Raw genomic sequence first — 17,553 nt, 5'->3', positions numbered from 1 at the left:
TCCTTATTAAAGAATATACCCAAATGGTGGCACATGTTTTTAAATTACAAGAAGAACCTAGATTTTGCACAATAAAATGTGTATTGTTTGCAAGCATACAACTACAAAGCACTTATTTAAAAAAAGAAAAGAAAAAAAAAGAATAAGTCCAATATTTGGAAATAAGCTTTAGGAAAAGTCACTTGTATTACATACTCGTCATTATTTTTTATATGAGTGTAAGGGGGTCACCCCCAGTTCCCCTGATCTTCCTTTGCCCACTGTCTTACCCCTGTGGCAGTGGAGGAAGGGGACGGCGACTTCTCCCGGCGGGCCCCGCCCTCTTGGTTATGGCGCGAGCTTTGCCCATGCGCAAAAAATATCGCGCACGCGGTCCCCATAGAAAAGAGCTTTGCCAAGGACTACAATTCCCAGCAGCCTCTGGGGACTGCACTTTCACCCTTGTCACAGGCAGCATTGAAGCCAATAGAGCTGGCAGATTCTCATGCTGCAGAGTTGCAACAATGTTGTGTGCAGACAGGGTTTTTGTCAGTTGGAGCACACTAGTCAGTGAGAGACCGGAGCAGCCCAGGGAAGGAGGTAGGGTACAGGAGTCAGGGACTCCCTGTACTAGGCCACTATCCCCAGGGCCCGAGATAGCTCAGCTCCCCAGTAAAGTGAGTGTTGCCAGGGACAGCCCTCAGGTTAGGGACCCTGTCACTTGCATTAGTGGGAGCTGGGGAACAGAAGGGAAGAAAGGCAGCAGCGGACTTAGTGTTAAGTTGCAGGGTGTTGCTGCATGCGCTGATAGTTATCAGTTAAGTGAGTTGGAGTCAGGGAGCTGTGAGGGAAGGAAGGGTGCGGGGAGCGAGTGCAGCTCCTGCACCCATATAGGTACCCACACCCCAGGTAGGCCCCAACTCCCCACAAGGTTAGTGGGTAAGTGCTGAGGGAGGCCCAAGATAGGGACGCTGCCCTTAGTGTAGTGCTGCCTTGTCAGAGTCACGGCTGTCAGTGCTGTGAGGTCTGACGGGCAGGCACCTTGTTGCGCAGCACGTTGGTTGCCAGCATCCAGTGGGTCACAGCTTGTTGCTGCAGGCGCTGGGATTAGTTTAGCAACAGTCAGGACTGGGAAGAGGTAGGGGAGTGAGGCAGGTTATTAACCCCTATATGCCCCTAGGAGTTTCCCCCAAAACCATTACAGGTTGCTGTGCTGTAGGGACGGCCTATAGTATAGCGCGTGTCACTTAGTGCTGTAGGGACAGGTCCTATGTTAGGGATCCTGTCACGGTAGGGTAGATTAGACAGGGACACAGCGGACGCTGCGGTTCCTGCTAAGAGGTTCGGATCCAAGTTGGGGTCCGCAGAGACTATTTCCAGGTTCGGATCGCCCCTGGCGGTCCACGTGCAAGGAGTCCGGTGTGGGATCAGACGGAACCATCACACGACTGATCCTTTGTGAAGCCAGTTGGAGATCCGAGCACGGGAGTGCTCGGCAGGTACTATCTAATACACAAGTGCACCAACGGGCCCTTAGTATAAATAGTGACTGCGCAGTCACCCATTGCCTCTCTCTGCAAGAGTGCGGGACATTGGGTGGGGTTCTTTGGACATTGGGTGGGATCACCTGGTGTTGGGGAAGCGTCCTGCTGGACGTCGCAGTAAGTGTCTCCTCGAGAGAGGGACACCTGTTCTGATATGTTATGGTATTGATGTGATGATGTGTTATATGCTGTTCCCAGTAAATGGTATTAGTTAATATATAAATCACTGTGTATGGTATTATTGATTGTCCTGCGAGGAACCACTCCCCCTCTGGTGGGAGCCATCGCAGGTGGAGGCGCTGCATCGTTGTAAGTGAGTACCCCTAGTATAATTGCCCCAGGTTCCCCGTGGCGGAAGCTCAGCCCTCCTGCGAGCCAACAGGTAATGCACCACACCTATGGTAACCTTGTATGTTCCCTTGCACCCCACACTATATCTGCGATTGGGGGGGGGGGGGGAATACCCGTTACATGAGCATGTTCACTTTTGGTGTGGGCCTTGAACTCCTATGGAAAGGTAAGAAAATAGAAAAAAGACGAGGCACTGCAAAAGTAGACAGACTGGAGGCAATGAAGTAAAAATTAACTATTTAATTAGCATAGAGCAAATAAACCAAAGCAAACCAAAACACGCAGATCTTCTGATGCGTTTCTCACCGTGTGGCATTTTATCAAAGATCTGTATTTATGTATACATTTGTACATTTTTGTTAATTACAGCCAGTGTGGTCACGGTCTGCTGCTCCCCTGTCTTAGTGTGGGGTTGGCGGTTATTGATCGGGGACCCACTAGGGACGCGTCGTTTCACAGAGCTTCTTGTTGTGCGGTTCCTCTTTTCACTCCCCCTTCCCTTATTTTTGGGACACAGGTCGATGCAGAGTCTGCATTCACTCCACATGTGATTTGACTTTTTTCACACACCACATACCATTGATATCTCCATTAACCTATTTTCTTCCTTGTTCCATTGTGACTCTGAAGATATAAACAGTCTTCATATATACTCGCAACAACATACCACTATTTGGGATTTTGGAAGCACCAACCAAGGATTTTTTCCCTATCTCTACTGCTCCTATGGACAAGCAGTGTCAACTGCTTGACCACCATATGGAGTTATCATAAGTACAGCAATTTGACCTCCCAGTACTTACTGGTGGTTTATATTGTAGGTGCATTCAGTTCCAGGTGACTAGCCAGGCGTTTCTTCCTGGGAAACCAGCTAACTAGATTGCTGGAGACCCACAGTCTTGTTGTATATCTGTTTCTCATACCATGGCTAATGATACTGTACTGCCAATAGCATTGCAGCTTTTATTTACTTTCATTCTTAATTATGAATTATTTAAATTTACGCAGTTCATGGAAAAGCAATGGGGTTACATGTTGCCCCTTTATATGCTAATTTATTTATGGAATGTTTAAAACATTTTTTTATCTATATGTAGCCAGGACTTGGCTACCATTCTGCCCTCCCTGGCAGTAAGTCCTCGTAAGAGCAAGCCTGCCAGTACCTATCATGGGTTTTCCCCACTCCCAGCAGTACTCTTGAATGGCAGGGGAGGAGGTGGAACCCGGCTTGGGTTCTACCCAATCATGGGTCAGACCTGGTTCTCTCCTGGCTGTACTTAAGGGGGATTGCCGCCCAAATTTAGTTAGTGCCTCTCTCTGTGAGGAACCGCCATCCTGGCGGCTGGAGACCGTCTCCTCACACCCCCATTACGAGCGCGGACCTTGCGCAGCCTTTCTGCCCGCCCATGGGCTCCACCTCCGCTCCCCGCTCCGGCGCGTGGCGAATGCGCTCATTTCCCTACCTCAGCACCACGGTTGCGCTTCGTTTGTGGTGAGCTACGCATTACACTCTCCACTTGCGAGAGGCAAGTCACACACAGGTTGCCTGAATACTGGCCTTCCCTGTACCTCTTCCCGTAGGGGGAGAGTGAGTGTGTACCTTTCCCCCGACCTTGCTAGGGAAGAGCAAAGACTGCTGTGGGGGGCCTTGACCTGTAGGACCATCCAGTCCAGGGACCATATAGAGAGAACATTAGGGTGTTGCTTCCCCAATTAACCAATGCTACAGAGCTGGTTTCCACTTGAATAATGAACATGTGTTGCTTTATCCGGAAGAACAACTGTATACAGGAGCATATAGGAAATAAACCCCTAGTTGGAATGTGGTTCTGGCGTTGACTATAAAGGGTTGTCTGGGAAAGGTCCTGAAACCCACCCAGACCCCATGCAAGTCCCGCTACAATATGAGCCACAAAGCCTGGGGATGCTCCAAGAGTAATAATGAATGAATAAACTCACATTTGTCTTCACAGTTCATCCGGTTTTTGTGTCTCTTGCGTGCACCAGGCTGTGTGGAGATACAGACAGGAAAACCTCACCGGGGAGGAAAAAACAGCGGGCACGGCCGCGCAACAGATAACTGAGGCCGGGCTGGGGGTAGAAATTCTTTATTGCATCATGGAAGTTTAAAAAAGAGAGAGGGGAAGGCACCCCCCGCAACTCTTACGCGTTTCACCCTGAGGGCTTTTTCAAAGAGTGAGGATTACTTGCTGCCGTGGATCCTAAAGTAGTAGATTAACCCGGAAGTGACGGTCACAGGACCGTGGGAACCATGACGCAAAATGTGACGTCATAGGCCTTTAAAAGCCTATGTCGTCTCATTTTGAAGCCAGACGCCGCGGAGGAAGGACCTCCGGGAAAGAAAGAAGACCAGGGCGTGGCCGCAGACGGGGAGAAGACCCCGCCCCGCCCCGCTGGAAGGAGATAGAAGAAAGAAGAACACAGATGAAGATGGATTACAGATAGAAGACCCGTGGATTGATTTGGATTTTTAGTTTAATGTTTATTATTTTCTGGTTTATTATTTTATGGGTTCCTGATCGTGGATTGGTTCGTGAGTAAGCTGCGCAACGGGAGTCGGTGGGGGCAAGTAATGGTAAGTGAACTACAGTAAAGAAATGTATTTTATTTAACTTGTTAATTTTTTCAAAAGGTTTTTTAACATGTGTATTATTATTTTTTGTGGTATATCATTTCTTGCCACTGTATGTATGTATGTATGTATATATGTCTAGAGAGATATATACATACAGTACAGTACAGGGTAAGAAATGATGTTGTTTTAAAAGCTGGATTAGATGTGTTTTAAATTATTTTGTGTATGCTGCTACAGTATGCTTTATTGTGAGTTTAAAGTATTTTAAAATTAGATAGATGTACTGTACAGTATTCCTTGGTATTGTATTGTGTGTTTGAGGAAGGTCAGGGATAGGCTTGGTTTGTAAAGGTTGTATTTTTGTCGGTACTTATATTTTTTCAAAGGCTTAATTGTTCTGCTCTAGGCGTGAATTTGTTAATGGTTTTATTGTTCGGGATCTAGTGTGAATTGTTTAGGGATGTAAATAATGATTGCTAATTGAGTTTTGTTTACTTGCAGAATGTACATGGTGCATAGATATTTAGGCATCATTTATATTGGAATGTAAGTTGTTTAAATGGCTTTTCAGAGGTTTAGTGATGATTTAGATTGAGAGATCAGTTATGAATATTAAAGGAAATTGATTTTAATTTAGTGTGTATGTATGGAGAAGTGTTTGGTTGTAGGACAGTGCTTTTGATAACCCTTCTACATTTATTTGTACTGTATATTGGTTTATCATGGGTGTGTATATAACGTGTGTGTATATATATATATATATATATACTGTATATCTCTCTCTCTCTCTCTCTCTCTCTCTGTCTCTCTGTATATATATACAGTATATATATATAGTTGCATGATGAAGCCACAGTACAAATTCATGGGTGAGGGTGGGTATCGGGCCTGTGTGGCTTAACCCCTTAATCACCTTTGCGGTTATTATCTGATAAGGTGTTTAAGGGGTTAATTGATATCTGAATGTAATTGCAATGTATTGGCTTTGTATTTGCTATGTATGTTGTGGACAAGACAAGGATTTTGCTGGCAACGGACACTTCGTATTGATGAGGTCAGTAGTACTTTATTTATTTGTATATGCTAGTTAATGTTTTTAATAATGGCCAATTAATCTATTATCCATATCTGGATAATAGTTATTTTGCACATTATTGTCCTGTAGGTGTTGGGGGGGAGGATATATGTATTGAATGTATAGGCCAGGTTTATTTTTTTTACATTCAGGGTTTGATTCCGTGGTTTTGCGTGGGGCCTCTGGAGACCACCTGTGGGTATCCTCGGGTATCCCAAGGGTATCAGGCTGGTGGTTCCACGGGTGACACATGCGGGGATGATGATGTGTGGTCCCACTTCTGTGGGGGCACCGTGGACCCGTAGTGAGCACCAGTGAGTTCACCAGACCCCCGAGGGAACCACCCGAGGCCCCGCAGACACCTGTGGGTTTGACCCGGGGCTCCCAGACATCCTTGGGGCTACCGTGGAGACCCAATTGTGGCCCACGGTGACCCAAGGAGACCACCTGGGTGCCATGGTGCTGGCAGGATCCACCAGCAGGCCTCCAGAACCTGTGTAAAAAGGGCTGCTGGTAAACTGTAGGTCTGTCCAGGTGCCCTGCCAGCCCACCGGGGACTAGCGTGGGGCTGCGATATGAACCCTGTATGTAAAAGGATAAATCTTGTATTTATGGGGGGGCACAGGGGGTGGGTAATGTATTTAATAAATATAATGCTGTTTATTGTGGGTCATTGTACTGTTTTTATTGTGGGTACTGGGGGTGGGGTGTTTCCCCAACGGTATGTGGGTAGGCCTCCCTTGTGGGTACTGACTGGGTGGTTAGGCCTCACGGGGGCGGGGGGGTTAGTGTGGGAGGGTATGTAGGCATTCCGAGTGGTGGGTGAGGGTGGGTTAACCCCTTCATGACTGTAGCGGTTAATAACCGCTATGGTGATTAAGGGGTTAGGGGACATTACTTTGTATGTTTTAATTTTTGTGTCTGTTTTGCAGAAGCGGAGGGGCCATGGCCAGGATGGGGGGGGGGTAACGGTATGTGGGTAGGGGGTGAGGGTGGTTAGACCTCACAGTATGCACATTGGGTCCCCCCCCCTCCCCACATTTACATACACTGCACTGACAGCAGAGAGGGAGATTTACTGGTAACAGAAACATCTCTCTGCCTTCAGTGTAATCTGTTTAAAGCCCCCTCCCCCCTAATGTGTGTTTCTGTAAAATCTCTCTCCCTTCAGTGTAATCTGTTTAACAGAAACATCAGGGGGGAGGGGGCTTTAGGCCTTTACATCTCTCTCCCTTCAGTGTAATCTATTTAACAGAAACATTAGGGGGGAGGGGGCTTTAGGCCTTTACATCTCTCTGCCTTCAGTGTAATCTGTTTAACAGAAACATTAGGGGGGAGGGGGCTTTAAACAGATTACACTGAAGGCAGGGAGATACAGGGAATGTACTGTATTGTTCATCATGTACATTGCAATGCTGTGTATAATGTATAAGGTTTTTTACAATTAGATAGATGTAATCCTTGGTATTGTAAGGGTTAGCTTTGGTTTTAAATTGTGTTTTCTGGTTGGTACTTACAGTATATATTGATTTTGGTTTACTTGATTGGTTAAAATAGTTGACTTGTTTGGAAGTGTTTGTATTTACTGGTAGAGTAGCTTGCAATTATATTGTTAACATTCATTTGCAGAATGTATATGGTGTATAGATTTTATGCATCATTTATACAATGTAAATGCAATGTACTGTGTGGATTGGAATGTTATGTTTTATATTGTAAAATCAGTTAGGATTATTAAATGGATTATTATTATTGTCTGTATAGAGAAGCGTTATCTGTAGGACAGTATGATTTTGATAACCATTCTACATGTATTTGTATATTGGTTCATCATGTGTGTATATATACTGTATACTGTATATATCTATATATATATATGTATATATATATATATATATATATATATATATATGTGTGTATACAGTGTATATATACACAGTATATACTGTATATGTATAGGGATTGTTATTATATATATACTGTATATATATCCAGTATATATATACAGTATATATTTATTTCTCTTCATGTATTTATTTATTTATTTAGATTTATTTATTAATTGTGGGGCTGCTGTGCGTGAATTTTTTTTATTGGGGGTGAGGGTGGTGTTTGGCCCTTGGTGTGAGTTTAGGACTTGCAGCAGCAGCACAATTAATAAATAAATCTAAATAAATAAATAAATAATAGAATATAAATAAATACATTTAAAATACATTTTTATTGATAGTGTAGATATGCAGAGGGTCTCCAGAGCAGAACCGCACTGGTTTCAAGTCTGGGGACCCCCTGCTCCCCGAGATACAGGCCCCTTTAGGGGGTGCCGGTATCCCTCTGCTCTGCTTCGTTTACAGGCCACGATCACGTGGTCGGGCCCTTTAAACCAAGCAGAGGGATACCGGCACCCCCTAAAGGGGGCTGTATCTCAGGGAGCAGGGGGTCCCCAGACCTGAAACCAACGCGGTTCAGCTCCGGAGACCCCCTGCACATGTACACTATCAATAAAAATGTATTTCAAATGTATTTATTGTCATTTATTTATTTATTTATTTAGATTTATTTATTTATTTTTTGGCGGCTGCTGTGTGTGTGTATTTTTTTTATTGTGGGTAGCGGGGGTGGGTGAATGGGGTATTAGCCCCAACGGTGCTTGTTTAGGGCTTGCGGGGGGGTAGCGGGAGGGCTTAACCCCTTCATGACCGTAGCGGTATTAACTGCTACGGTCGTGAAGGGGTTAAGTGCACCCGCAACCCCCCCGCAAGTCCTAAACTCACACCAAGGGCCAAATACCCCCCTCACCCATCCCCACTACACACAATAAAGCGGGCACGGTGGGTTAACCCCTTCATTGCCTTAGCGGCTATCCGCTATGGTAATGAAGCAGCATTTCTGTATTTTTAATAATATTGAGCAGGAGCAGGGGGGGTCCCTGAGCATTAATTTCTGGCTCAGGGAACCCCCTGCTCACTGTATAATATTATTAAAATACAGAAATGCTGCTTCTTTACCATAGCGCATAGCCGCTAAGGTAAAGAACGAGTGTTTATTTATACTGTATACTGTATGTGTTTTATTGATACTGTACATGTGCAGAGGGTCTCCAGAGCAGAACCGCACTGGTTTCAGGTCTGGGGACCCCCTGTTCCCCGAGATACAGGCCCCTTTAGGGGGTGCCGGTATCCCTCTGCTCTGCTTAAATAAAAGAGAGATACCGGCGCCTGATCAGTCCACAATGGATGAAAGTCCAGTAGAAATAGTCCCAAATCCAGGATGTGCTACAGTCACTGAATCTTTGAGTGCTCCGTTAGGAATTCATGCAGGGGATGTGGAACATGAAATAAAAGAAGAGAGAATTTAGTGCAACACAGCTAAACAGATTACACAGACACAAAAAAAAAAAAAAGGAAAGCGAAAAAAAAAAAAAAAAAAATACAAAAAAATACAAGCTGGCTGACACAGGGGGACAAGACAGACAGAAACAACTAGACAGACAACATTAAAGCAAAGCTAATGATAAAAGTTAATTTATTATAACTGAAAATAAAAAATAGGACAGGTTGCTGATATGCCGCTCCGGTGGGTTAAAATCTGAATAACACTCACAGGACGGCAGATGTAGATTCGCATAAGTCAATGTGAGCCAAAATCCATGTGTGGGGGGGTCGCAGGGTTCTCAGGATGCCGTGTATTCCCTCTGTTACTCCTTACTGGTGAGGACCGGAAATGACGTCTCCGTTGCGCCGAAACCGGAAATGAAATTTCGTGTGGGTAACCACACTTCCTCAGGGGATACCCCCTGAGGAAGTGTGGTTACCCACACGAAACGCGTAGGGCTGTTTTATTCAATTTTGGACACTTTTGCTGAGTACAAGCTGTTATATCGCTGGGCGCTTTTGTTGAGCGAAGTAGGGGCAAGGAGGTGCGGATTGCCATTTCCCTGAGGCTTCACTGGATTCACCAGTCCTGACGTCACACCCGGCGACGTCATTTCCGGTTTCGGCGCAACGGAGACGTCATTTCCGGTCCTCACCAGTAAGGAATAACAGAGGGAATACACGGCATCCTGAGAACCCTGCGACCCCCACACACGTGGATTTCGGCTCACATTGACTTATGCGAATCTACATCTGCCGTCCTGTGAGTGTTATTCAGATTTTAAACCACCGGAGCGGCATATCAGCAACCTGTCCTATTTTTTATTTTCAGTTATAATAAATTAACTTTTATCATTAGCTTTGCTTTAATGTTGTCTGTCTAGTTGTGTCTGTCTGTCTTGTCCCCCTGTGTCAGCCAGCTTGTATTTTTTTGTATTTTTTTTTTTTTCGCTTTCCTTTTTTTTTTTTGTTTGTTTGTCTGTGTAATCTGTTTAGCTGTGTTGCACTAAATTCTCTCTTCTTTTATTTCATGTTCCACATCCCCTGCATGAATTCCTAACGGAGCACTCAAAGATTCAGTGACTGTAGCACATCCTGGATTTGGGACTATTTCTACTGGACTTCCATCCATTGTGGACTGATCAGGCGCCGGTATCTCTCTTTTATTTATGCTGTTCATCTGATTGTACTATCAGGTTCACCAGGCTGCCTATCTACCAATAGGGTTCCCCCTCTTAACAGGGTACATTGTTATTCCCATTAGCGCTTTTTTACATCACCTTTTTTTCTTTCCTCTGCTCTGCTTGGTTTACAGGCCGCGATCACGTGGTCGGGCCCTTTAAACCAAGCAGAGGGATACCGGCACCCCCTAAAGGGGGCTGTATCTCGGGGAGCAGGGGGTCCCCAGACCTGAAACCAACGCGGTTCAGCTCCGGAGACCCCCTGCACATCTACACTATCAATAAAAATGTATTTCAAATGTATTTATTGTCATTTATTTATTTAGATTTATTTATTTATTTTTTGGCGGCTGCTGTGTGTGTGTATTTTTTTTATTGTGGGTAGCGGGGGTGGGTGAATGGGGTATTAGCCCAACGGTGCTTGTTTAGGGCTTGCGGGGGGGTAGCGGGAGGGCTTAACCCCTTCATGACCGTAGCGGTATTAACTGCTACGGTCGTGAAGGGGTTAAGTGCACCCGCAACCCCCCCGCAAGTCCTAAACTCACACCAAGGGCCAAATACCCCCCTCACCCATCCCCACTACGCACAATAAAGCGGGCACGGTGGGTTAACCCCTTCATTGCCTTAGCGGCTATCCGCTATGGTAATGAAGCAGCATTTCTGTATTTTTAATAATATTGAGCAGGAGCAGGGGGGGTCCCTGAGCATTAATTTCTGGCTCAGGGAACCCCCTGCTCACTGTACAATATTATTAAAATACAGAAATGCTGCTTCTTTACCATAGCGCATAGCCGCTAAGGTAAAGAACGAGTGTTTATTTATACTGTATACTGTATGTGTTTTATTGATACTGTACATGTGCAGAGGGTCTCCAGAGCAGAACCGCACTGGTTTCAGGTCTGGGGACCCCCTGCTCCCCGAGATACAGGCCCCTTTAGGGGGTGCCGGTATCCCTCTGCTCTGCTTGGTTTACAGGGCGCGATCACGTAGTCGGGCCCTTTAAACCAAGCAGAGGGATAATGGCACCTCATAAAGGGGGCTGTATCTCGGGGAGCAGGGGGTCCCCAGACCTGAAACCAACGCGGTTCAGCTCCGGAGACCCCCTGCACATCTACACTATCAATAAAAATGTATTTAAAATAATTTTTAATGTGCGGATGTTTGCGCAGAGAGAGAGCAGCGGATCTCTCTCTGCTGCAAACACATCTCGCCCCCGCCGCCCATACAGTAGTATCATTTATGTATGTGCATATACAGTACTGTATGTGTACAGTACTGTATGTTAGGGCTTATAGGGGTTGTTGTTATACAGTATATATATATATATATATATATACAGTATATATACTGCATTACAATTCATTATAGGGGACGGCTTCAAAGAGAACAGCTCGCAAGCACCCCCATGTGTATTTACACGGCATTGCAGTATTGCAACCAGCCGGAATAAAATGCTTAAATCCCTGCCTGGAAAATAACGCAATACACTCCGGCAGAAAACGATCAGAAACCTGAATACACCCGGGTATACCCGAATTCGCGGGACTAGCCGAGCGAGAATAAAGTGTGTCGGTACTGTAGGTGTAGTGTCAAGTGAACTGCAGCTTACGCTGATCCACAGGGCGAACTGTGTGTGGTAAAAGACTATTGATGTTCTTAAGTCACCATGAAGCCTGACATAGTAGGGCGTCTGGAGGTGATCTAGTTGCCAGGTGACAGGATCAATCGAAGGAGACTAGTGTTTGTCTGGAACCGCCGGGGTGGCATTAAAGTATTGTGAAAGGAGTGTCTTAGATGGGGTGCCTACCATATCTCTCCTTTACCTACCTTTACCTCTCTGCTCAAAGAACTCCACCAGATATTACTAGTCATTGACACACAGAAAACCACAGAGTGCTTCTGATGGACTGTCAATGAGAGCAGCATACCGGAAGGAGCTTTGCTAGCCTGGGGTATAACCTACTCTCGGTAGACAGCTAACCATGTGCTGTGGAGGCCTACGAGGGACGGATTCCTGACAGAATTGCGACAACCGCGTGGTTTAGGACAGAACTGTGCTCAAAATTGAGGTTTCCTTCCTCAGGAATGCCCCACGTGAGTCGCACTATGTAAGATGGCGTTTCCCGCCGATACTGGGAACCGGGTTGGAGCTTTGCTGGAAAGTTGCACGCTTTATTCTTGCAAAACTCTGCAAGGAGTATAACACACTCTGCAAGGGTCTGGCACGAAAGTCAGGACCCCACCCAAGCGATGTGACTGGCTCAGACAGGAACCAGAGTCACACCCTGTCCCATAACGCACCTTCTCTGATTTCCACCAGAGGGAGGCGGCACTGTGACAGACAATGCCGAACGACCACTGAAGATAAAGGAGGTTCCGGATGTTCCTGACTGCACCCTCAGTTCTTTGGAGCTTGGCAAGACAGGGGAGCTACCTTACTACTACTCCTTCCGTGTCTATCGAGAACCCTGATCATCATGGCCAGTGAAAAAGAGTTTGCACACTACCGATTGCCGGGAGGTGTCCTAGTAGTAAAGGTGGACAAGAGGAGGTATATCAAATGCCTCTGTCCCAAGTGTAACTTTCCAGGCGGTGACCTGATATGGGACGCCACATGTGCGAGATGCGGGGCCCGATTCCTAAAGTCGATGCTGCTGCAGCCTATGGCCTTCGCTATTAAAGATGCGACTGACCCCACGACATGGTCGGTCGAAGCAGAAACACCAACTACCTCAACCATGGATGTTCAAGAGTGCCCAAGTGCTTTGGAGAATGGTCCTGTGGGTCAGAGTACCCCGATGACCGAAACAAGTGCCGAGCTGGTGCCGGTCCTGGTTCCGGTAGAAATACCAGAGACAGTCTGCGAGACAGAACAAATTAACAATGAGCCGATGGGTAACGTGACTGCCCGGGGTGAGGGAGAACCACTGCCGTTAGTGGCGCAGGAGCTAGCCCTGCTGCTTGCCGTCGATGACAGCGAAATGATGCGGTATCTCTCCCCCGTGGAAGTGTCTCCACCCTCTTCCTGATCTTTCTGGGGAAGGAGAGGGGATTGTGTTTTACCATGGGAGATCGCCTCCATACATCTGGAACCTGCGGCAGATGGAGGCGTTGAACCACTAGACATCTATATCGGGTATGTACCCCAGAAGCCTGTCCTGGGTCCCCACAACCATCGGTGGATGACTCAGCCCTCCTGTTTACCAACAGGTAGCATGCACCTCATATGCTGTAATGGCAGAATCTCCCAGACACCAGGGTAAACATTGGTACATATAATTCTTCAAAAATATGTACTGGTCTGGTACCGGTACATAGACAAAACAAAATTCATTTGGAGGGATAGTCAGGAGGATTTAATAGCATTTGTGTCTGTTCTAAACAGGTGCCAAGTGACTTCATACACTTTTTGGAAGTTGCTGTTAAGCAGTTGAATGGATATTTAAGCACTGAGCTATGTGAAGAGTACAGATAGGAAAATCTCAAGGGAGGATTATCATACAGTCAGCTATTGTGGTTACATAGGATTGTGAGTGAGGAACAACAATAAGTTTGGAGATTTAATTAGGTAGTTGCTAAATTCAAAGAGAGGTTACTCTCATAAGAAATTGTAGACATTGAAATATAAAGCACTTTCAAAGGATAGACAGGATATATTAAAACAAGGGGTCCGTTCTAAAATGTCCGCGAGAATTCCTATCGTCACTATCCCTTTTTTAATTTTCTATGAAGTCAGACAAAATGTGCTCTATTACCAATAACATTGGCGTATATTGCAAAGCGATGAGAGGATATCTAATATATTTACTACTTCTGATGTCATAGGAAATAAACAAATATAAAAAGATCTTTTGGTCTAGAAAGACTTTTTTGAACCAGAACAATTTAAACAAAAACAGACTGGATGAGTAAACCTCTATCGATGTGCAACTGTGTGCAAAGCAATGATGTAAATCAGGGGCGTTTTACACACCCATCCAGCAGTAAAAGGTTTTCTATCAATAGATATATATATATATATTCAGTGTTCGACAAACCTATACATTTGCTCGCCCCGGGCAAGTGGATTTAACCCCCGGGCGAGAAAATATTGGCCCAAGCAGCACACGTTTGGTACAAGGTGGCAAGTAGAATTTTTTGTGTGGCGAGTAGATTTTTTGGTGATTTGTCAACCACTGTATATATTGAACTGCCAGTCAGGTCATGTGTTATATATCTTGAAATGCCCTTGTGGCATTATGTACAGTATGTGGGTGAGACTTCTAGAGTATTTACAAAGAGAGTTAGTCCACAAGTCTTATTAAGAAAACATCTGATCTATCATCTGTCTTAAGAAATTTTAGGGTGCAAAAACGATTAGTCTAATTGACATGACAAATAATAGAATGGGGTTTCTCTCCAAAGAGGGGTGGTAATAGATTCACCTTACTTCAATGGCAAGGACTTTGGTGGATTTCCAAATTAGATTCAATGGGCAATATTCAGTAAATGTTCTTTATTGCCAATGCAAAACTGCCCGGAAATGGCATATGATTTGATGTAATTATATTACAGTATATAGAATTCTCTCTAAATAAATATGTGCCTGTATATTTGCAGGTTTCACCCAATTGTCTGCAATAACGGATGGAGACCTACAGAAATCTTGTCAATATTAATTGCATGCCATAGTTAGAGCATTGGTGGGAAACAGGCGGTCCCCAACCACTGGACGGCCCTGCAGCCTCATCTCCACAAAGTTCAGAGGGAGCAGAAATGGTAGCTGCAGTGTATTATAGCTTCTACCTGCTCCCTGAGCTTCTGAATGACAAGGTGCTGGTTAATATTGGTGTAACCCTGCTTCCCCCCTTCCCCCAGACTCTACGGTGGTGTCTAGGGTGCATGAGGGCAGAGTACATGCGGTGTGGTGCGTACCTGTGAGGAACAGGAGGGCCTGAGCTTCCCGCGATGTTGTGGGGGAGCCAGGTCCGGGCTTCTGGGGTGGTAGCCTCCATGATCTCTTAGTGGTGCAGCGCCTCCATCTTCTATACTCCCAGGAATATGGGACAGGACCGGTATAGAAAACCCCTTGGGTCCCAGGGTAATACTTTCCAAGTCACACACAGTCTTTGATACTAACGAATAGTCTCTTTATTTGACAGAGCAGCACTCTCCCAACGATAGTGGCTTCCAATAGCCGCAACACAATAGTCAAGACGGGTTATTACGCCACTCGCCTTCCACCCCGATAATTCCTCCTCTCCTTCCCTTCAAGTCTCTCCTCCGCCAGGATGGTCTGGGCTAGGGCTTCAATACCCCGTGGCCCACCCCCGAGGTTAGCCTCGAGGTGGGTCTTGAATTCTCCCCATCACCCCTGGCAGCGGGGTGAGGGCATTGGTCCACCAAGTCTATACTTCTATCAGGTCTACCTATAGACGCTGAATCTTTCTTCTCTCCTCTCTCTCTCTCTCTGATCCGGCACTCTGCGCTGGGGAGACCGTGACCTCCTGATACTCCTCGGACCGATCCGCAGGATTCTTGGGCTCACGGCATTCTAACGGCAACTCCAGACTCTCGATATCACTATTCGCAAAACTAACACACTAACTCTAACACTCCGGAGTTGGCTGCTAAATATAGAGCTAGCCCCGCCCCCCGTGGTGTCAGCAGAACCTCCCCTCTTGCTCACGCCTGCAGCAGAGTCCAGGCCTGCATCTACCACTCAGGATAGGGCTATGAAGGGGGAAAATCCATGATGATTACTGGCGCCTGATCTTAACAGGGCTTATCACAGTAGAAGGAAGATAGGTATAGCCTGTGCTGTTTACTGTACAGTCGCTACACTGGGATGATAATTTACTGTGCTAATAACTAGTTCCTAGTGTAAGAAAAGGAGCAGGATAGTCCTCACCAGCATGCTGACATAATGAAGGTCCTACCCATGGCTGCAACATCACTTCTGCGTATGAGCCATAAATATATTTATAAATATAAATATTTAAGCAATGTACGATCAAAATAAAAACTTTGAGGACCTCAGAAAAGCAGTTATTGATGCTTATCAGTCTATAAAGGGTTACAAAACCATTTCTAAGTATCCACCAATCCACTGTCAGACAACAGGAGACAGTTTGAGACCACATTCACTCTACCAGGAGCGGTCATCCTACCAAAATCTCTCCAAGAACAAACCAGCTAATCATCCCAGAAGTCACAAAGAACCGAAGAGTAACAACTAAGGATCTGCAGGCTACTCTTGCCTTAGCTAATGAGAGTGTTCATGACTAAACTATCAGAAAATGACTAAACAAGAACGGTGTTCATTGAAGGATAGCCAGGAAGAAACCAAAGATCTCTAAAAAGAACATTGCTGAACATACTCCCCAGTGAGCCGCCACCGGTGAGCTCTGAAGGGGGGTGGGGGAATCACAACCCGCAAGCCCTCCAGTGAGCCGCCGCCGGCGAGCTCTGAATGGGGGGGGGATCAAAATTCGCCCACCCCCCTAGTGATCCGCCGCCGGCAAGCTCTGAAAGGGGGGGGGGTGGGCCAGACCTGTGAGGGGGACCAGGGGGGGGGACCAGTGTGGAAAACATTACTTTGTATTTTCGCCTTTCAGCAGCCACCGCAGAGAAACCCCGCCTGCCCCCCAATGAGCCTGCGCCGCGCAACACTCCCGCCAGCCCCAACAGTGAGCCGCAGAGCAACTCTCCCGGCTGCCAGGGGAAGAGAGTGATTGCTGCTCCGTGGGGGGACCGGAGCTGTGAATTGGGGGGGACCGGAGCTGTGAACTGGGGGGGAATCGGAGATGTTAATGGGGGGGAACGGAACTGTGAATGGGGGGGATGGAGGGGCAACAGACCTGTCAAAGGGGGCGGGGACAGGAGCTGTGAACAGGGGGGGACCCAAGCTGTGCATGGGGGGGCATGCATTCATGTGCAGGGGGGGGCGGATTGCTGTGAACGGGGGAGAAAGAGAGAGGGGGGAGCGTAGAGAGAGAGGGGGGAGCGGAGACAGAGGGGGAGCGGAGAGAGAGGAGAAACGGGAATATTAAATCCCGGGCAACGCCGGGTATATAAGCTAGTCTATACTATAATTCTAAGTTTGATTCCGTTTGTTTGTATGTCAGAAGCATCGAAATCTCAGAAATGGCACCACGTAGCACAACAAAACTTTCACTGGACATTCTGCTGTGGATTTGTAGGTCAATGTAACTATTTTGGGCTTTCAATGTCACTCACCTCCCAAATTATGGACATTCTAAGTTTCAGTTGGCTGTACCGCAAATCTGTTAGAGCAGGGGCGGGGGGCGTGGCAACTAAGGGAGGGGGCGTACTTGTGCCTGTGTGTGTGATGTGAGATGTGCGTGGGAGATGTGCCAGCGGGAGGGGATGGGGGGAGATGTGCCAGCGGGGGGGGGAGATGTGCCAGCGGGGGGGGGAGCGAGGGAGATGTGCCAGCGGGGGGGGGAGGAGA

Source organism: Ascaphus truei, chromosome 1 (assembly GCF_040206685.1).
Source record: "Ascaphus truei isolate aAscTru1 chromosome 1, aAscTru1.hap1, whole genome shotgun sequence".
In the NCBI taxonomy this organism is placed as follows: domain Eukaryota; kingdom Metazoa; phylum Chordata; class Amphibia; order Anura; family Ascaphidae; genus Ascaphus; species Ascaphus truei.
This window is presented reverse-complemented; position numbering follows the sequence as displayed.